Source organism: Solanum dulcamara, chromosome 11, assembly GCF_947179165.1.
Source record: "Solanum dulcamara chromosome 11, daSolDulc1.2, whole genome shotgun sequence".
NCBI classification, from domain to species: domain Eukaryota; kingdom Viridiplantae; phylum Streptophyta; class Magnoliopsida; order Solanales; family Solanaceae; genus Solanum; species Solanum dulcamara.
In genome coordinates, this window is record NC_077247.1 from 24,133,951 (window position 1) to 24,157,344 (window position 23,394).

A 23,394-nucleotide genomic window follows, 5' to 3' on the forward strand; every position below is an offset into this window, starting at 1 on the left:
TTGCACAACCAAAGAAGTTTCATCTCCAACGGATAATTAGAGACGTTAGTCGAGCGACCTTGAAAATGTTCGTCGACTTAAGCCTCCCAATGGTGCACTTCATAATTTGGAGCTTCTATCTTGTCCAAAAGACCTCCAAATGTTGCAGGAACACAGCGAATATAGTAATTGCAAAGCCTAAGAATTTTCACCTCAATCGGATAATTGAAGACGTTAGTCGAGCGACTTTGAAAAAATTAACCGATTTAAAGCTAACTAGCTCCAAAGAACTATTTGAGGTCTTTTATTTTCTTTGCTTTGTCTTTGTTTTTATATGTAGGTGCAGGTACCCTAAGGAGCTGATCATGAGTAATGATCTCCTCCTGAAGATAGCTTGCAACAACATACAACTGAACAATTCCACTAGCTGGCTACAAGTTTGCAGCAGCCTATACTTCCCCCACATTTGTGTGGGTCTTTGGCTACTTATTTGTACAGGTCCACAAATATCCAAACAAAGGGAGACAAATGCTAGACATGCAAGAGACTCACCAGCCCCCAACAACAATTCAAACATGCCAGATTCCACCCTTTATTACTTGCATCAGCCCAATTATATCCAAGATACTTGGAATTCCTTGTGTGGTTATTTCTTGGTGTGCAGGCACATAATACATCAGCAATGGAACATTCCAAACTGCAAGGCACCATATCTTAAACACCAGAGCTACATCCCCTACAGCAATATACAACAGAACATGGTGATAACCAAGAACCTACAGCAGACTATGACCAAAATACAGCAGGGTCAGATATGCAGGGTGTTTTGCAACATGAGGACCTACACCAAGGCATCCAAACTTTGTAGGAGTGCAGTATATATTATTTTGACAAGGTCCAAGAAGTTTCAACTCAAATGGATAATTGGAGACATTAGGTGAGCGACCTTGAAAAAGTCAGCTGCCTTAGGCCTAAAGAGGGTGCCTTTTTTCCAACGTGTGCAAAAAGCTTCCAAATCTTGCAGAACTAAAGAAAGGGCTGTTTGTGTATACCCCAAGAAGTTTCAACTCAATTGGATAATTGGAGACGTTAGTCGAGCGACGTTGAAACCCAAAGCTCTCTTGGAGGTCCTTTCCTATTTGCTAACTGGTGCAAGTTCCTTTTTGCCTTTGGTTGTTTGTTGTATTGTTGCAGGTTGCTGGATTGACTCATCAACATGCACTAACAACAACTACAAAAAAGACAACACAGATACAACCATCAAATCAAATAGAAAGCCCCCTGCACAAGGCCCCTGTCTGGTTGGATATTTGTCTTTCTGTGATGTTTTTTGTGTAGGTACAACAACTGCTGGGGAACCTGGGCAAATGAAATGCATCAACATAGAGACTACAGCATTCCAAGAGAGGACCTCACCAATACACCAGCCCTACACCCATACATATTCCATCCCTGCAACACCTGCAGCAGCCCCATTGCATCCCAAAATTCTTGAATCTCCTTGCTTTCTTAATTGTTATGTGCAGGCACATAAGATACCTTCAAAGGAGCTGCTCATCTCTCTATTGGAGGCAACAAGAAGCAGCCTACAGGTTTGCAACAACCCCCACTACTATCACACTTGTTTGGTTCTTTGTTTGCTTGTCTATGCAGGTAAACAAAGGGACAGACAAAGGGACATAACAGCCACTACTGCAAGGGCCTTTCCTAATCCCACCAACTATCCATGCATACCTGCTGTATTTATCCAACACCTGCAGCAGCCCCCTTTCATCCAAGTCCTTTGGGACTCCTTGACTGCTCTTATTGATGAGAAGACAAGAAGATAGAGCTCCAACAAACACAACTCTCTGTTTGTTTACTTGCTGCTATGCAGGCACATTGAACAGCAACAATGGCCCCTTCCAAAGTCCAAGGCACCTTCAGTCAAACATCTAAGCCAAGGCTGCATTAGAACTCTTGTTTGGCTTATTTGTGGATATGTAGGTACCCCCAGGATCAGTAGACAACACTGGAACCATCCAACCAGCTGTTCAAGTCAGGGCTGCACCACATACAAAATGCATATTACACCTATTCTGTCCCTCAGCTTCCTTAACTACAATCCCAAGCAAGCTGGCTGCTATGGCTACATTTACTTGCTATCATTTCATCCCCCTTAGCTACGATTGTTGTTGCTGCAACTTTCCTTAGACCTACTTGGTACGACGTGTCTAAAAAGAGCAAAGATGAAAAGAATTTCCCCAACCCATGCGAGATAGAAGGTTCATATACTTGTTCTTTCTCAATGTAGCTATGCCTGAGTCGTAGCATAATTGAATAGGACTAGTGTAGGCTACTTTCTTGTATTCTCATGGAAGGGGAGAGTCTCCCTCATTTATGCTTTCTTAGTTGATTTGTACTGAGAGGAGTCCTCTCACAGGTTTAATGTTTTCTAGTTATAGTTAGTCTCTTTTTTGTATCGGGGATGAGTTAGCCGACCTTAATAGGTTAGCCGACTTATGAACCACCATAGGATCGGAGGTAAGGTTTATGTCCCCCTCCTTGTATTTTATTTTGATTATTTATGTTAAGGCTTGGGGGTGTTGCTCAACCCCTGACTGTGCACGAGAGGTGGGAGCCTCATGTAGGGTCTGTTCCCATAAAAAAAAAAGAAGTAAAGTTTCCTAAACGCCTCATAGTCTCCTATTAATAATTGTGGCATGCATCACAACCATCAAAAAAACCCTATTTGACGTAGTATGTTGGACTTTGAGAACCATAGAAAACCTCGGGATCTGATACCAAATTTGTCACGATCTAAGCCTAGGGCCTAGACGTGAGATGGCTAATGAAGAACTCGAAGATACCTCAAATAAGCCTCTTAGCATTCATTTAGCATTTCATTGGTAATGATAATAAATAAACAAGCAGAAAAAAAAGGGAAAGAGGGACGAGGGGAAAACATCATAAGCAAACATAAAGTAGTCAAGATTCACCATACATGTGTCCAAAAATACCTCTAAATCTTAGACTTAGCAGTGGCTAAGACATGTCCCTAGCTCACCCTCAAACAAAAATAGAAATGATGTACCATAATAGATATCTAAATGTCTCAACATAGCATAAGATAGAAAGGAAAAAGAGTATTACTCCCGAAATATGGGAACTCACCAAAAGTACCCTTCAAACAATCCCAACTAGCCATGTGGAGGAGAACGAGGAGGAGCACCAATCCCTACATGGTGATATCATGTAGGTAAAAGAGTATGCATTAATACTTTGAATGTACTAGTATGTAGACATGCAATACAATGGAAAACATCAAGACATTTATAAAGTAAAGTACATAAATGAGTACATGCATGAGTAACCAAGTAGATAGCATTTGAATCATACATATCTAGGAAGATTACTGTAACCGACATTAAGACCATGACTTATAATATGGAATCCAATGTAACCCCTTACATTGGAAGGGTAAACTATTTGCCAAGGTAGAGATCCATCAACATTCATTTCTTTAACATTAGATGGCCATTTGTGGATATACTAGCCTAGCCTACAAAGGCTCCTATGTTGGCACATAGTTAATGAAAAAAGAGGTTGCTACTAGGATTTTCTTACCGAACCCAACCTCGAGCCTCATTGGGTGCTGAGTCAAATCCCACAAACTAGTATATCATAGTAACATAAACATACATATATTTTGAGATATCAAATTATCATTTTGTAGAATAGGTCTTTAAAACCTTTGGTGATTAAAGTATGCAATAATTGTCTTTATCGCATAAAGAATCCATAACGTGGGTGAAGGAACCTCTCACAACATTCGTTCTTTCATTGAAAAGACTCATAATCATAGTCATTAGCTTTCATAAACATTTAATTGGAGTCTATCACCTTCAAATCATGCTTTAATGCAAAATAGAGTAAGACTGCGTGGGTTCAAGTCAATTCAACTTTCAACATGTATATAAATGAAATCATGCATAACACTATGAAGTTCATCAATTTAAAATCATGCTTTAAACAACCCACTATGAATTTCTAGAACCTTTAAGGAGCTAAGTAGATAAAATACTTGCAAACCATCAATCCATGCATTTGAAATCATTTTTGCATCAAAATAGACCAATAATCATTAGCTTAATCATCATTCATGCTATTAAATAGAAATTGGAAATAAGAAAAATCTTACTAGAAATCAAGAGATTTGATTAAAAAGGTTTTAGACTCCATGGTTGGAAGTACCCATGGATAAAGACCCACATACCTTGATAAATTTTGACCTTGAGATTGAGAAGGGAGACTTAATCTTAAAAAAATCCTAGAATTTGCTTGGTGATGAAGAAAACCTTTGAGAGGAGCCTTGGGAGAGAAGGGTTTTGTGAATTTTAGTGTTAATGGTTGAATGATAGGTTTGGAAATACTTAGGGTCATTATATAGTGAGAATTTAGTTCCAAAAATGTCCCCATTAGCTAATAAAACATAGGGAAGGACCAAAATACCCCGTCTTATAACTGGTCGAATAGACCCAACAATTGGGTCCTTACGAATCATAGACCTTTCTATGATTCGTAGAAAGGACTTGTTTTGTAGGGTTTGAGAAAACCCTTGAAACTGAGTCTCTGAAGTTTTCCTATGAGTCAACTTTATGACTCGTCAAAAGTTCTACGACTCATCCTATTGAGTAGTAGAAAAAGAACTTAGGCTTGTTATGTACAGAACTCAGGCCCTACAACTACGACTAACTTCTATGAGTTGTCTTCACTTCTATGAGTCGTAACTTGACTCGTAGACTCACTTCCTAACTTATCCAAATTTCCAACCTCAGCATCAACCTTACGAGTCACTCTTGCGACTCGTAGGAGTTCCTACAACTCATAGGTTGAGGTGTAGACCCTAAACCACCCCATTTTCCCAAGTTTTTCCTTCGTTTCGACTTCTCAACTTTTGAGGTCTTACACACTCTCCAAGCTCTAGCAACTCCGAGGAACTAGAGCGAAAACAAAAACCTGTGGTGCCGACACCAACTAAAGCAAACTGAGGCTTTGGGTTTTTCATTGAGTTTCACTGTATCTTCTCAATTTTCGGTAGGAATTCTGAGCTATTTAATAATTTTCTTGTTGATTTTGTTCACTATTAATATTGAACTCCTTATGTTTGCTTGAAAGTTGTTGTGCCTATATTTGTTTGAAATTTTACTCTGTTAAGTTTTTATTACTTTCCTTATGACTAAGTCTTTATTTTTGTACACCTCCTTTTTGTTGACATTTCTATAATTTGTTAAATTTCTTGCTTAATGTTACGGACACTGATTGCTATGCTTTGGGATGGTTGTTTTACATTAGTCTTATTTTTTTAGTAGGCTTCTATTTATTATTTTTTAAAATTATTCTTTCCTTTGTTTTAGATTTTTGAATTTCTATGTGTACTTTTGAATGAATTATACATTAAAAATTGGCCAATGAAAAAAATCTTTCCGTCGGTATTCAAGGCTTCCCCAATTTTAAAAGACAGAAATTTAATTTAAGTTCATATACGTTATACGTTCAAGTTGGCCAATGAAAAAAATCTCTCCATCGGTTTTCGAGGTCTCCTCACTTTAAAAGATGAAAATTTTAATTTAAATTTACATTACACACTATATTTTGTAAGTTAAAAAATCGACAATGAAAAAATCTCTTTGTTGGTTTTTGAGGTCTCCCCACTTTAAAAGACGAAAAATTTAATCTAAATATACATTATACATTATATTTTGCAAGTTAAAAAATGCCCAATGAAAAAATCTCTCTGTTGGTTCTCGAGGCCTCTCCACTTCAAAAGACAGAACTTTTAATCTAAAATTTACATTATACATTTTGCAAGTTAAAAAATGGCCAATAAAAAAACTTTCCATCAGTTTTCGAGGCTTTCCTATTTTAGAAGATGGAAATTTAGTCTAAGTTCATATACGTTATACGTTAAAGTTGGCCAATGAAAAAATCTCTCCATCGGTCTTCGAGACCTTCCCACTTTAAAAGATGGAAATTTTAATTTAAATTTACATTGTACATTACATTTTGCAAGTTAAAAAATGGACAATGAAAAACTTTCTCCGTCGGTTATCAAGTCCTGCCCACTTTAAAAGACGGAAATTTAAATTTAAATTTTACATTATACATTATATTTTGCAAGTTAAAAATGGTCAATGAAAATATCTCTCCATCGATTTTCGAGGTCTCCCCACTTTAAAAGACTAAAATTTTAATTCAAATTTACATTATATATTATATTTTGCAATTTAAAAAATGGACAATGAAAAAATCTCTCCGTTGATTTTTGAGGCCTCCCCACTTTAAAAGACTAAAATTTTAATCTAAATACACATTATACATTATATTTTGCAATTTAAAAAATGGCCAATGAAAAACTCTCTCCGTAGATTTTTGAGGCCTCCCCACTTTAAAAGACGGAAATTTTAATCTAAAATTTACATTATACATTTTGCAAGTTAAAAAATGGTCAATAAAAAAAACTTTTCATCGGTTTTCGAGGCTTCCCTATTTTAGAAGATGGAAATTTAGTCTAAGTTCATATATGTTATACGTTAAAGTTGGCCAGTGAAAAAATCTCTCCATTAGTCATGAAGACCTCCCCACTTTAAAAGATGAAAATTTAAATTTAAATTTACATTGTACATTATATTTTGCAAGTTAAAAAAATGGCCAATGAAAAAAATTCTCCGTCGGTTTTCAAGTCCTCCCCAATTTAAAAGACGAAAATTTAAATTTAAATTTTACATTATACATTATATTTTGCAAGTTAAAAAATGGCCAATGAAAATATCACTTTGTCGATTTTCGAGGCCTCCCCACTTTAAAAGACAGAAATTTAAATTTAAATTTACATTATACATTATATTTTGCAATTTAAAAAAATGGCCAATGAAAAAATCTCTCCGTTGGTTATTTAGGCCTCCCAATTTCAAAAGATGGAGATTACAGTTTAAGTTACATTTTATATTAAAATTGGCCCATGAAAAAATTACCGTCGATTTCTAAGGTCTCTCATGTTTATAAGAGGGATTTTTATTTTTTAGTTATTATTATTTTTGTTTTTGTATTCATATTTATACATTACTAACGCTATTACTGAGTGTTTTTACAAGTACCCAGAGTTTCTCCCTGAGGAAGCTATTCAAATTATTAGGTCTATTATTGACGTCAAGCAAACATTAGGTCATTCCTTTTTTTTGATACTTGTTATATTATTTATCACATCCTCAATTTGAAAAATTGAGTTCAGCCAGGACCCATAGTTATGGATTCTGAACAGTGCTAATTTCTTTCCTTCGAAATAACCTGAACCCTTACCTAGAATCACTTGGTTTCGTAGATATTTTTTAAATAATTATTTGGTTTCCTAATTATCCTAAAATTAGGTGGTGACTCCCTTAAAATAAATTTTTTCCTTAAACAATATTTTTCACGAGTAACCACGATGTTGCTCCTTATTTGCAAAAATATAGATGTCAATAGCTACCAAAATATAAGGTCCCAGGTCCGCACGCGCCTTAACTACGGACTCTACTACTTCAAAGTTCCTTCACATGTCAAATTCCACTTCCTAGCTCCGCGATGCGGAGCCACTCTAGGACTCTGTTCTTTGCAAAAGCAGCGCTCCATCCATAAGCTTTTAGCTCCCACTTCATCTCAACTCCCATTTTTGACCTTTTTGTGTTCATTTTGCATGCTTTCCAATCTAAAAGCACCTAATCATGTTGGTTTCTACAAATATATAAATATAAATAAAATACTATTAACAACATGGGATTTTCTTTCAAAATTAGCTAAAAACATGGGTTAAACTTGGATATTAGGCGTATAAATATGCCTAAGATCACCACCCCACACTTAAAGCTTTTTTTCCTCCTCAAACAAATCCACTTATTCACACATAAGAAACTCCAAAACACTACTCAACGCAAGGCCTTCAAGCTTAGACTATAATGACTAACATAGATAACATATGTCACAACACACATGTTACAATATCAACTTGACACAAATGACTATCTCAAGACCTCCTAACATCAAGAATTGACTCTATGACTTACCAAACTCATGCATATTACTCATTCAAGAAATAATATAAATCACCTATCCTTCATTAAACATATGACCTCACAATAAGAGAGTCCCCCATAGTATCCAAATTCTCACAAATGTGGGTGTAAGAATAGAATTTCGCTCGCTCTCCCGAAAGAATTCTCATAACCACAAATGAACCATAGGCATTCCCTTAGTGTACTGCTCCACTAATATAAGAATATGAAAGTTTAGGATCAACTAGGAATTTGCGGGTTGTAACGTAGGTTGAGGGACAAGTAGGAACTATTTTTGGATATGAATAGGGACTACGTTCCCAAGTGCTTTAATATATTAAATTCTCATTTAAGAACTTCACCAAAAAACCTATTTCTTACCCCTTTTTCTTCTCCATTTTTCTTTAATTGTCCCTTCTCTTAAAGCTACATACATACCTTTCGCAGAGAGTTCTTGATTTATCTTTTCAAACACCTTGGTTCTGTTTTTGTTCTCCCTATCAACAAGACATAAGATTTTTCAAGCACCAATACTTATTACTTTGGGGACTTCACAATTACTCTTTTTTTTTCCTCAATCTTATCTCCTTATCAAATTTTTTTCACCTAAAGTTCTTAGGAGTTTTGGATCAAATTCATAATATATTGAAAGAATAGGAATAAGCTTCATGTGATGCTGCCAAAGAACAAGTTAAAGGCTCGGAGGGGTTAACTAGGATCATACATTGAGGTAGATAAAGAAAGGTATAAAACACGGCATCAAGGAAATGACTACATCACTTCCTAAACTCACATTCTTCATTTCACTTTATAAACACACTAGGCAAGTTCTAGACATCAAGATGTAACCATGAAATGCAAAAAAACTCACACACATGGAACATATTCAAACAAAGACGGATCTCTGTAGACTCTCAGCCAAGCAATAGAAAGAATTCAAATTTAAGCATATGTCAAACCTGAGTCAAATAAAAGAAACTAGGCATCTCAAACATAGTCATTCTATTTTTGTAGCATGCTTTCCATATTTCAAAAATTTGCCCAAGTAGTCGTGTAGCCTAGAAAGATACTTTGAAACAAAAACACATTAATGAATTGATCCTTAAGACGGTCGTCATCCATCCATCATAGGGAAGTGTAACTTACTATGACTCCAACTCAATCCTAAAACACAAGACTTTTTTTGTACGGTTCAAAGGGACTATCCTTAGCCAAAGAATCGAAAAAAAACTCCAAGGAACCCAAAAAAAACACAGTACACATCAAACATATTTACACAGGAAACCTTCATACCCCACCTCACACTTGAAAAGATTCTATGTCCCCATAGCATCAATTGAAATTTAAAAAAAGGGTTAGGAAGACTCTTTGAGGCGTCTAGACCTAGATAGTAGCACGTTCTCATAATGTTCATCAAGGGTCGTATGCACTCCACACTTAGATCAAACGTTCTCCTTTTCTTTAAAATGTTGGGTACTTAGACTTCCCCTACTCTGCAAAATAAAACAAACACAAAAAATTACACTAAAAAAAATATTAAAAAAAACACAAGAATCTACACTACAAGTTGAGTTGCCTCCCAATAAGTGCATGATTTTACATCACAGCACAACCCAAGTAACCACCCATTTTGCTCTTCACTTTGAAATTACGAAATAACTTCGCATCAATGTTTCTACTTCGCATTAGGGGAGGTAGTATAAAGATAAAGGAACCAAGTATTAGATGTCGCACCTTGCACTTCTTATCCCTTATGTGAGGAATGTCATTGTGTCTATATGAATTGATAAATTTTAGGATGTAGGGGCCTTGTTCCTCATCGAGACACTCATCCACTAATTCAAATAACTCAAATTTCATGTCATCATCCAAACATAATATAGAAAAATGTTTTGAATAAGGTCCAAGATGCCTCAACTCCAAAGCAACATTATTGAAAACATTCTCACTTATATACTCGTTCTCAACATCGACACTAAGGAATAAGGTGAGTTAAATAGTTGGAATTTATTATTTTTCTCCACTAGTTGGTCATTATCTACGATAATTAGTGATTGAACATCAGAGGCCTCAACCTTTTTGTCCAAGTATGCCTCTTGTTCTGCATCCTCCACTACATTACCCCTACAACCATCACAAATAGCAGAAGATTCATAATAGGGGCTCAGGGAGGGGAATGAGAGTTAGGACAATTATTCCAATGAATATGTCACACTCCAATCTAGGCCTTAGGTGTGACATATCGATTAGATACCCAAGGGACTCCAAATAAGCCTCTTAGCATACATCTCATACATAAGGTAAGAAAAACATCATGGAAATATTAACAGGCGAAGATAAGTCTCAAAGTAAAGTCTCGCATAAGGAAGAAACTAAAGTAATATGTACAAATAGTTGGAACTACATAACCATGATAGTTTAAACATGCCTCTACTAATATAGATGAGCATAGACATGTCCTATCTCACCCAAAATATTAAAGATAAAAGTCATAAGGAATAATGAAAAGATAGATGTCTCATTCTTGAATCATGAGGACTCGTCAACAATAGAACAGTACTCAAACTCTAGTCACGAGTGGTAGGTGCGCAATGATTATTCAACCCTACATTATGATAAAATATAGGAAAAAAGTATGTGTTAGTACGTGGAATGCACTAAGTACGTGAGAAGTATGCATCAACAATAATAATAGGACATAGTCAATATGAACATGGGGTGCATGAAAAATGTCTTAAAAATGAGTAAAACTTGAAAGAAATTGAATATCATATCATGTGGTCAATGCATCATAAACATCATGAGTACCTTTATCATTTCATATACCTTTCTGTAGGATAGGACCTTAACCGACATATAATACGATGTGAGCTATAACATAAAATTTGATGTAAATCCCACATCAGAAGAGAGAGACTACTTGCCAAGGTAGATTCCGTGAGAACATCTTAAACATGAGCCAATTGTGGATCCACTAGCTAGGCCACAAAGGCAAACCTATATGGGCAACATAGTTTGAGACTAGAGGTTGTTACTAGAATTCCCTTGGGTCACTACTTGAGCTTCTGGATTGAACCCCGTCTTAAATTCCTCTTAGTGCTTAGTCAATATCCCAACGAAAATCTTAAATCATAGTAATTAACATCATTAGGAAAGACAATAATCCATCATCATAAAATAATCATAAGAGTAGCTTATTAACATGATTGATTCATTCAAGAAAAGCTTTCATCTTTATGAATCCATGAGTAGGTGAGAAAATATAATTCACCATCTTAACCATGAGTGTGTAGGGAAAACCATTCACAAACTTTATACTTGCTTAAAACATTCATTATTTTCATGACTCATTCATAAGTACTTGATAATCATTCATAAATCATTCATAAAAATTATTTATCAATCATAATCATAATTCCTTAAAATCATACATAAAAATAGAATAAGACATGGGTCCATGAAAAATCAACTTGAAATCATGCAATTTAATTTGATTCATGCATAATTAAATCAATGATAATGAAATAAACTATAATTGAGTTGACCCAATGCAATTTCATAAGAATTAGGGCTTAGATGAAGAATTCACAAAGGAGAATTGAAGAAAACTTTGGGACTCCATGGATGGAAGGATCCATGGATGAATTCCCATGTACCTTAGATAATTAGAGCCCTAAATGCATTTGAATTGGAGACTTCAACTTGAATTTCCTTGCAACCTTGCTTGAGGAAGAAGATGAGACTTGGAAGAAATTCTAGAGAGAAGATTTGTGTTTAGGGTGTATGGGAGTTAATGAGGGAATTAGGAGGGTTTAAGGTAGTTAATATAATAGTATTTTTACCCAAAAACCATCCAAATACATTAATGAGATAATAGGGGGAAAACAAAACACCCTCTTTAAGTAACTGGACAGGGCCCTAGATGAGGTCTGTGGTCCTGCTTGTCAACTGAAGGGGTGAACTGGGCTGGAGGAGTTGACTTCCACAGGATCCTTCATGGCTTGTGAAGGGATTCATGGGTTGTGGAGAGATTCTTGAAGAGTAGCCTATTGCACGGTCCGTGGTACGGTCTACAGGTCGTGGATACCACTTGGTTTTCCCCTGTTTTCTATCATTTCCAAGAGACACCTTCTCGAGCTGTGGTTCCTTTCACTGTCCATTGAAGGGTTTTAAACCATACTCCCCTTTTCCCCATTGACAAGTACTCCACCATGCTGCCCTTTCACTGCCCGTGGACTTTTATAAGGCCCATGAAGGACCAAAAAGTTACAATTTTTTTGAGATCCTCTTTTAAACTCCACTTTCTGACTTCCAACTTTTGGGGTCTTACAATATATCCCCCTTGGGAATATGCGTCCTCGAATGGAAATCAAACTAGCATGAATAGGGTATGAAAAGAGATATATCATCCCAACATGAATGCAAAACATGTCATGCATAAAATATGGAATATTAAATATCAAGCTAAAACATGACTTTAAAACTCATTTCATCAACATGCATGCATATGAAAACATGAGGATGACTAAAACACGTGGATTGGAAGGAGTGAATTATGAAAGAACTTAATACCTCAACTAGGAATGGAAGGAAAAAGATGAGGATATCGTGACATCATATCAGCTTCAGCCTCTCATTTAGCACCTTCCACCTCTTGGTTCTTCCATAAAACCTTAACAGAAGCTACTTGCTTGTTCCTCAAACTTCTAATATGCAGAATTAGAATCTCAACCAAAACCTCCTCATATGATAGACCTTCTTTCACAGCAACGCAGTCCAAAGGAAAAATGGAGCTTGGATCACCCACACACTTCCTCAAAAAAAACACATAAAACACTGAATGCATCGATGCCAACTCTGAAGACAAATCCAACTCATATACCAGCTTATCAATCCATATCAAAATCTAATATGGGCCTACATAGCAGGGACTAAGTTTCTCCTTCTTGCCAAAATGTATAACACCCTTCATGGTTTAGATTTTCAAGTAAACCCAATCATTGACCTCAAATTTGAGTTCCCTTTTCCTCATATCTGAATAGGACTTTTATCAGCTCTGGGCAGTATTCAGTCTTTATCTAATGAATCTAAGCTTCTCCAAAGCCTCATTCACCAACTCAGGTCCTATCAATGCAACTTCAACAGCTTCAAACCAACCAATAGGATACCTATACCTCTTACCATATAAGGCCTCAAATGGTACAATCTGGATACAAGAATGGTAATTATTATTATAAGAAAACTTGATAAATGGTAAATGATCATCCCAATTACCCATGAAGTCAATAACACAAGATCTCAAAATTTCCTCCAAGGTTTGAATAGTACCCTCGGCTTAACCATCATTCTAAGGGTGAAAAGTTGTGTTAAGCTTAACTTGATTACCTAAACCCTTTTGGAAAGACCTCCAAAACTGAGATGTGAATTGAGTACCTCGACCTGAAATGATAGATAATGGAACACCATGAAGATTAACCAACTCACGAATATAAATGTTTTCATACTCCTTAGCTTAATAGAACGTCTTAATAGGAAGAAAATGTGGTGACTTAGTCATTCGGTCAACAACCACCCAAATCGAATCGTGTTGTCTACGGGTATGAGGCAAACATGTAATGAAGTCCATATTCGAATATTCTCACTTATAAGTAGGAATCTCAATATCTTGAGCTAAATCTCCCGGTCTTTGATGCTCAACATTCAGTTGTTTACAATTATGACATTTGGCCACACACTCTGCAATATCCTTCTTCATGCCATTCCACCATTATATTTCCTTCAAATCTTGATACATCTTTGTGGAACCCAAATGAATAGAATACCATGAACTATGAGCTTTGACTATATCTTTTCTCTTAATCCATCAACGTTGGTAACACAATCGACCATGATATCTAAGCACACCACCTTCCTTTGGGAGAATGCCTCAATGGCTTTTTCGGAGACCGCTTTCTTCAATTGAACCAAAGTAGGATCACGATATTTCTTTTCCTTTACATCTACCACAAGGGACGATTGGAAACTACTTTACACAACTACACCACCATCTTTTGAATCAACCAAGCAAACACCCAAATGACCTAGTCTATAAACATCATGAACTAACTTCTTTTTTTCATCCCCAACATGGGCAACACTATTTATGGACAATCTACTAAGAGCATCGGCAACCATATTCGCTTTACCCGGATGGTATAACACAAGCATATCATAGTCCTTCAGCAACTAAAGCCATTTTTTTTATCGAAGGTTCAAATCCTTTTGGTTGAACACATATTGCAAACTCTTATGATCGGTGAACACACCAACATGGACACCATATAGATAGTGTCTCCAAATCTTTAAAGCAAACACAACCGCTGCTAACTTCAAGTCATGAGTCGGATATTATTTTTATGTACCATAAATTGGCTATAATCATAGGTTATCACCTTACCATTTTACATTAAAACACAACCAAGAACAAACCTTGAAGCATCATAATACAACAAAACCATTGGAACCTTACGACAATGTCAACATCGGAGTTGAAGAAAGTCTATCTTTCAACTCTTGGAAACTTTTCTTACATTCCTCAGACCATTAGAATTTTACCTTCTTTTAAGTCAAAGTAGTCAAGGGAGATGCAATGGAAGAGAAAGCTTCTACAAAGCATCTATAATAACAAGCTAAGCCCAAGAAACTCTTAATATTGGAAGGGTACAAAGGTGTAGACCAATTCTTAACTGCTTCAGTTTACTTAGGATCCATGATAATACCTTAACCTGAGAAAATAGGGCTAAGGAAAGCAACTGACCTCAACCAAAACTCACACTTGCTAAACTTAGAAAATAGCTAACGGTTCTTGATAACTTGCAACACAATCCTCAAATGATCGGCATACTCTTCCTCACTCCAAAAGTAGACCAAAATAACATCAATAAATACAATAATGAACATATCTAAGCATTGCTTAAATGCTCTATTCATCAAATCTATAAAAGCTACAAGAGCATTGTTAGTCGAAAACACATAACTAAAATTTTAAAGTGACCATACAGAGTTTTGAAAGTTGTCTTCAGAATGTCACATTCTCTTATTTGTAGTTGATGATAACCTGATCGAAGATCAGTCTTTGAAAAGTAACTTGCACCTTGGAGTTGATCGAACAAGTCATCAATTCTTAGAATGGGATACTTATTCTTAATAGTGACCTTGTTCAATTGTCAATAATCAATACATATCCAAAGAGAACCATCGTTCTTTCTAATAAAGAGAACCAGAGCACCCCATGGAGAGATACTCGGTCTAATGAAACCCTTATCCAACAAGTCTTTCAAATCATCCTCTAACTCCTTAAGTTCCACTGGTGTTATACAGTAATGAGGAATAGAGATAGGTTGGGTATTAGGGAGAAGATCAATATCAAAGTCTTTCTCCCTTTGATAGGGTTACCTTGGAGATCATCGGGAATACTTAACTCATTAACAACTGAAACTGACCCAAGAATAGGAGCTTTGGAATTTTGTATCCTTAACCCAAGCTAGATGATATATGTGACCTTTGGAAATTATTTTCCGAGCTATAAGGCATGAGATGCATTAACCTTTAAACATGGAATTACTATCTTTCTATTCTATGACTATCTTATTAGGAAACTGAAACTTCACCACATGGGTTCTACAACATATAGAAGCATAGCATGCATGAAGCCAACCCATACCAATAATAATATCAAAGTCGGTCATATCAAACTCTACAAGATGAGTTAAGGTGATTTTATAAAAGACTGAAATGGTACAATCTCTATAAACTCTTTTAGCCACAATTGAATCACCAATAGGGTATAGACTAAAAAGGCTCTAACAAAATCTTAGGACTATAATAAATTTCATAGAAAGATAAGGAGTAACACATGATAGAGTAGCACCCGGATCTAATAATGCACAAAATCAAATACTTTCAACATACACATCACCATATTAGGAGACTCTTCCAAATCGTGCCTGGTCTGAAGAGCACTAAATCCATTTTGGTATTGACAGCCACTAGAACCCGTAGTAGAACCCTGCTGAACCGGTTTACCTGTAGCCTGAGTTTGATCCTGGGGTCTAGCACCACCTTTATAATCCCTCGCATGATGACCTAGCTTAGCATATCTATAACATGCACTCGATCCCACCAAGCACTCTCTTTTATGGTTTCTTCTATATTTCTTGCATAGGGGAATGACTTGGCCACTCGAAGCTCCTCCTTGAACCTTAGGCTTGGGCACCCTATCCTTGTCAAACTTTGGAGACAGAGTGTTTGAAGAGTTTTAATTGGAATACTTTAAGTGAAATTGTGGATGGCCACCATTCCTGGACTTACCATATGAAAATTCACCACCATCCGTTTGAGCCCTCTTGGACTCCCTTCTATACCTCTCCTTCAACTTCTCCTCCTTTATTTTCTCGGCATGTGTCATGGGCCTTGAGATATCCATATCTTTGATTAGCATTGCGGTTATACTTTTTTTGACAACCAAGTCTGATACATCCACAATAAACTTACTCATATGAACTTTTGGATTGTCAACCATGAATGGAGAATACTTTGGCAACTTAGTGAACTTAAGAGCATAATCCCTTACACTCATATTACCTTGTCGTAAATTAATGAACTCATGAAACTTTGTTTCCCTCAACTCTAATGGAAAGAAGCAATCAAGCAAAGCACCTTTGAACTTTTCACAATCAACAGGACCTTCATCTCCATCCCTTTCACTCATCTATTGGTCAAACCACAATTGAACAACTCCCTTAAGTTGATACACTTCCAAGTCCACCTTTTCCGCCAGACTAATTCCCATGATATCCATAATCTTATAAATACCCTCAACTAACTCTTTTGGATCCTCATCCACCTTAGAACTATGAAACTCAGGAGGATTCATGCGGTTGAAGTCACGAACTTAGCTAGCCACCGTACCCATATTTGGGTTCATAGGAGCTACCACATCCTTATTACTTGAGCGACTATTGCATGGGAAGTTCATGAAATGTGGCCCGAAACTCAACATGAGAGACTTACTCATTCAAAGGTTCATTTGGAGCTTGTTGCTCCTCCTCAACATTTTTTCTCACGAGAATCCTTTGTGGAGGCATGATTCTATAATAGCAAAGAGAAAGCGTTAAAGGGAAAAGCCTTAGAGTTCAACTCTATCACACGATATAAGAGTAATGAAAGAAGTAAAGTTTTTTTCCTAAGATGCCTTATAGCCTCCTATTCATATATGTGGCGCGTTTCACACCGATGAACAAGACTATACTTGATGCGGTATGTTAGACTCTTTAGGACATCTTAAATATTGTACTCTAATACAAAGTTTGTCATGACTCAAGCTATGCCCTAGGCATGACACAACCATTAGAATCTAGAGGGACTCCAACCAAGCCTCTTAAAATACATCGCATACATAAGGTAAGTAAAACATCATGGAAATATTAGAAAGCGGAAGATAAGTCTCAAAGTAAAGTCTCACACAAGGAAGATACTAAAGCAATATGTCCAAATAGATGAAACTAAATAACCATGATAGTCTAAACATGTCTCTACTTGTCTAGATGGGGCATAGACATGTCCTAGCTCACCTAAAAGATAAAAGATAAAAGTCATAAAAATAATGAAAAAATAGATGTCTCATCCTCGAATCATGAGGACTTATCAACAATAAGAGAATAGTGCTCAAACTCTAGCCATGAGTAGGAGGTGTGTGGTGATCGTCAAACCCTATATTATGATATAATATAGGAAAAAAGTATGCTTTAATACATGGAATACACTAAGTATGTGAGAAGTATGCATGAACAATAACAATGGGACATAGTCAATGTGAACATGGAATGCAGGACTAATTTCTTAAAACATGAGTAAATCTTGAAAATATTTAAATATCATAATCATGTGGTCAATGCATCATAAACATCAAGAGAACCTTTATCATTTTGTATACCTTTATGTGGTATAGGACCTTAAACAACATATAAGACCATGCGAGCTATAACATAGAATCTAATGTAACTCTCACATCAAGAAAATAGGGGCTACTTTCCAAGATAAACTCTGTGAGAACATCTTAAACTTGAGCTAATTATGGATCCACTAGCTAAGACATAAAGGAAAACCTGTGCAGGCAACGTAGTTAGGGACTAGAGGTTGCTACTAGAGTTCCCTTGGGTTGCTACTTGAGCTTCCGTATCAAACCCCACCTCAAATTCCTCTCGGTGCTTAGTCAATGTCTCAACGAAAATCATATTCATTAATATTATTAGGAAAGGAAATAATAGATATCGATCCATCATCATTAAATAATCATAAGACTGACTCATTAACATGATTGATTCATACAAGAAAACCTTTTATCTCTATTATTTTATGAGTAGGCATTGTCACCATTTCAGCTAAGGTGTTGAAAACTTGGAGAAAATATAGTCTCAAACTGAGGATTAGTTAACTCAGTTGATACAGCAGCTTAAGCCATAGATACGAAAAGCGATAACTAAGTCAAAAGAGGGGGTTATTGTAAAGTTTCAAACAATTAGCCTTAGATTAGAAGGATCGACTTATTCATAGTCGTATTAATTCTTTCGAGTGGAGGGTGAATAAGTGCTTTACAAGCATTAAAAGTTTAAACATGACTGATATTCAAATAGAAATGGAGCGACTTTGATCTGAGGTTCCTACCCTGGCAGCACTAGCACCATTCTCTTCCCCTCTCTTGGTTATCCTACCTCCAGTGATCTTAGATCTGTTTGTTGAGGATCTACCTCCACCGACACATGAAAAAAGACCATATACTGATGATAACACTATGGAGTGATGTGCATCTCGAGAAAAGAAGAGAGCGTTGAGCAATTGAGGAAGCCAGACAAGCTTCCATAGGTTCTGAGAAGATCCATTTAGAAAGAAAGAGGTAGCAGGCCATTAGATCATTGACTTCTAGAGTCGCTACTGATGGCGGCTCATAGGCTGAGACAGAGCTACCTGCTAGTACACCAGGCTTCACACAGATGGACTCAGCTACTACTTGATAGATCGGCGCTTAGGCGCCACAAGTTCTTATTCATTCTACCCTCTGTATTTTTACTTTTTGATATAGTGCATTAGGAACAATGCATTATTTTTTGAGAGGCGATCGGGTGGTTACTATTATTTGGAGTATCTAGGAAAAGTCTGAGTAGCCTAGATGCTCGATTGAGTCCTTGGGATTTTCTTGCATGTATTCGTTCCCCAAGGACCTTTTATTTATGTTGAACCAACATGTTTAAGATATAAATGTTATATAAGAATATAAAGCATGATTGTTATGATGTTTAAAATGGCAAAATAGATAGAAATATACCTCTCCAAATTTGATCAAGTATTGTATCTATTTCTTTGATATATTGACTATGTGGGATCTTTGTATGACATGCAATAAACTGAAAGGATATGCACAAATTAAGTTGAAAGATGAACCAGACATTGATAATTGATAATGGAACTTGATTCCAAGTGTGTGTGAGGTATTTATGCATTCTTAGTATTTGTGTCAATTAAGAACTTGCCCCATTGGTCATACTATGATAATTAAACTATTGATTAGGAAAGGATCATAGGCCATTATTGAAATAGTCCACTTATCCTTAAAATAACCAACCAAATAACATTAATACCCTTTTGAACCAAAGATTTGAGCCTAAAAAATAGTTTTTGATTCAAATAAACACAATTCACCTTCCCCATCATTGACTGTGAACTTCTATTTTTTCCCTAATCCCTCCTAGGATAATGTGTACCTCAACTTATGTTAAAAGTCTAAGTTGAGAGTGGCTACTATAGAGAAAAGCGAGAAAAGAAGGGGTATGAAATGAGGTGTGTAATGAGAGGAAAAAAAGGAAATAAATGGTGGCTACCATGATAAAATAACAGTATAAATGAGAAAGAAAGCAATGAAATCAACAATCTTAAGAAAGAATGGAGCAAAGAGAAAAAGAAATCCACACCCGAGCTTAAATAAAAGTAAAAAATAGGGGGAAAAAAAGTTATGGTTTGTAAAACGTGGAATCAAGTTGATGTAGTGTCTAGGAGGGAAATAAGTCACTAAAATCCATATATATCACACCTGTCCATAAGCCTATGTTGCAAGACAAAAAAAGTCCTATAGTGATCCTAATTCAACTATTCAAGAGTCTAAGTATTAAAATAAGGACAAGCTTATGGTATTGTGCATGAATGTTTGAATTTCATTTGTGAGAGTGAGTGTTTGCGGAGTCCCCGTTCTTAAAGAAATATTTTGATATTTGTGTGAAAAAGAGACTTTTTTTCAGTGAGGGCACAAGTAACATTGTTGAAAAGTCATGATCTTGGTAAGTGTTGCTTGTGTATGAGAATTTGTCCACTGGCACTGTGATTTCATAAATTGATCCATGTAAGTTAGCTTGATTTTAGATAATGATTGCACTGTGATTTGAATGGAAAGTGGATGGTGTTTTGAGTTGAGAACTGTGAGGTCTTGATCTTATTTTTCTTAGTACCGTCGCTTGAGGACAAGCAACCGTTTTAAGTAGAGGGTGTTCATGTACCATGAATTTACGATACTTGTAATGCTTAAAACTTAAGAAATTGCATGTCTTTTAAGCATATGTTAGTAAATTTGATGTTGTTTATGTTTGATTTACTTGAAAATAAGTTTCGATTGTGGAAATAAAAGAAGACATTATTGACAACAGTTTTGGCAATCTAAGAGTCCATCCTACGAGTTGTGGTCCTTTCCATGAGCTGTAGTTAGAGCTCATAGGTAAGTGTTTGAGGAACTGAGAATAAGTATGAAGCTACGAGTTGGTAGGATGAGCCGTAGGTGTGTCTACGAGCCATAGACTAAGTTCGTACATTGAGAATCAGAAAGCTGAAAATTGAAGACTCAGCCTATGAGTTGACAGAAGGAGTCAACAGATTTTGACGAGTATGTCACACGAACCGTGTGCACATACCTATGACCCATAGGTTGTGGCTTGTAGAAGCTAAACAACCTAGTTTTCCTAATTTTTTCAATTTCCATTTAATTAAGATTAGTTGTCTATAAATATATTTCTTGTGTTTTATATTGTATTATGCACTTTTTTGGGTTTAAGATTGATTAAGGCATTAATTACTTTGTCTTTAATTGAATTCTTGGAGTTTTGTTATTGAAGTTTATTTTTCGATTCAGTTGAAGACTTTGGATTTTATTTCTCTTTCTTGTAAGTACATGAATTACTTGAACTACATTATTATGAATTGTGATTACGTGATATGAGTAGCTAAATCCACAACTAGGATTGTGGAACCATGAATAATTAACAACGTAGAACAAATAAACTTAATTCTTGAATAGTGTGCATGCATGTATTATTTTTTCTTTCGATTTTATTACTTTTTAACGAGGACACACGTTAGAACTTGCCTTATCCTTACTTGCCTGATCAAGGAGGTAACGGATGGAAAAAAGGATTAACAATGAGATTTGAGGCTATCAACCTTCATCTAATAGCTTAAACGGATCAAAGGATAGTTAACCTAGGATTACTTGTAAGGGTTAGTAAAGCATACATCCATAGACGGATCAAGTTGTGTGGTGATATACACTTATTTGTCGGATCAAGTACCTAGGTGAAATTAACTTACTGATTCTGCATGTTACACACTAGAAAAGGATTACTATTAAAAGGTTCTACATAGTTAACAATTCGTGGGGAACACATACACCCTAGTTTTGTCTTTTATCGAATTAAATCATATTAAACTATTACTTTATTACTTTATACTTGTGATTGAATTGATTAATTATTTTATACAAAAACCCCCTCTTTAAGGAAATAATTAATTACGAACACAAATAATAATCGATTAACCTAAGTCTAAACCATATTCCTCGTGGGATCGACCTTAACCTTCGTTAGATTCTATATTTGATCAATAACCACTTTATACTTCTTTAGGGAGGTGTAATTTGGGGGTATCAAAATTTCGCTCCAAAAATACCAAATCTACCCATTTATATTAATATGTAGTGGTTGAAGCCCAAAAACCTTCCATAAACTTCAAGCTTGTTCTTATTTACCGTTGACTCTGAGATAGCAACCATGACCAATTTTTATTTATTTTTTATTATTTTATGTCTATGAATGGATTTCTTGATCTCACCCATCTTATGTTCCATATAATTGCACTAATCATTAAGAAACAATCAAAGAATAATGGTTTTGTTTATGTTCCCTCCACAATGATTAGATTTTTTCCTGTTGTATTTGCCCACTTTATTGCCTCTTTTATGTCTTCTTCTACATCTCTTAAAAGGAAAGACATTTCTATCACACACCTCATTTAGGTGTTGTTGTGCAACAGTTTCAGAATATTGCATTCCAACAGTCTCATTTTCCTCCCATATTTCTTTATTGTTGACTTCTATATTCTCATCGACAATATTGCCCACCACTTCCTGAGAACTGTAAGTGTCAATCACATTGTCATTTAGATCCACCACTAGGCTAATATCACCCCCTCTTAGCAATAATTGATCTATAGATTTTGTTGTTTTGTATCACAACTTTCTTATTTTTTTGAAACTGGTAACTTAATCATCATTCACATCTTTCTCTTTTTTTGAAACTGATAACTTTATCATCAATTCCATCTAGTTTAATATCATTCCCATGTTGAGTGATTATATCATCATCGTTTTGTTGCTTCATTGCTTCATTAACTGGTTTCTCTAAATCAATACACGTCTGTTCATTCCCCTTTTCAACCCCAAATCTTGATGTCAGTCCTCTTTTTGGGGCCATCTTCTTCTTCTTCTTCTTTAAAATATTAATCACCCTGTCCTTGAGAGAATTTCCATTCTCAGTATCCTCTGTGATCTTTCTCTTTCTTTTTCTTTCCCCTTTTTTATCAGCCTTTTGGTCATTCTTTTTGGTATACTGTTGCATATGAACATTCATATTATGTTGATCCCCTTTCTTACCCATATCATTTTTGTTAGCCTCTTTAGAAGGAATATCTTTGTTGAAAGCATCTGTCCCGATCTGATTATTTTTATCCTTACATTTGTTGTCATCATCCATCCTTTTTTTCCTTAGTAATATTTACCTCAGCTTGATCAGTAACTATAGCATTCTTTCCAGTAGCAACCTTTTTCTCTACCCTATTCTGTTCCAACTTTCATCATTGATTTGTTAAGTGCCCCAATATTTTGCAATGTCTACAAATTTAGGCACACTTTCCTATTCCAACTTCTAAGAAAATCCTTTGAGAGGACATGATTCATCTTCAGAGCCCACAAAAACATAATCAATTTTAGGTTTAC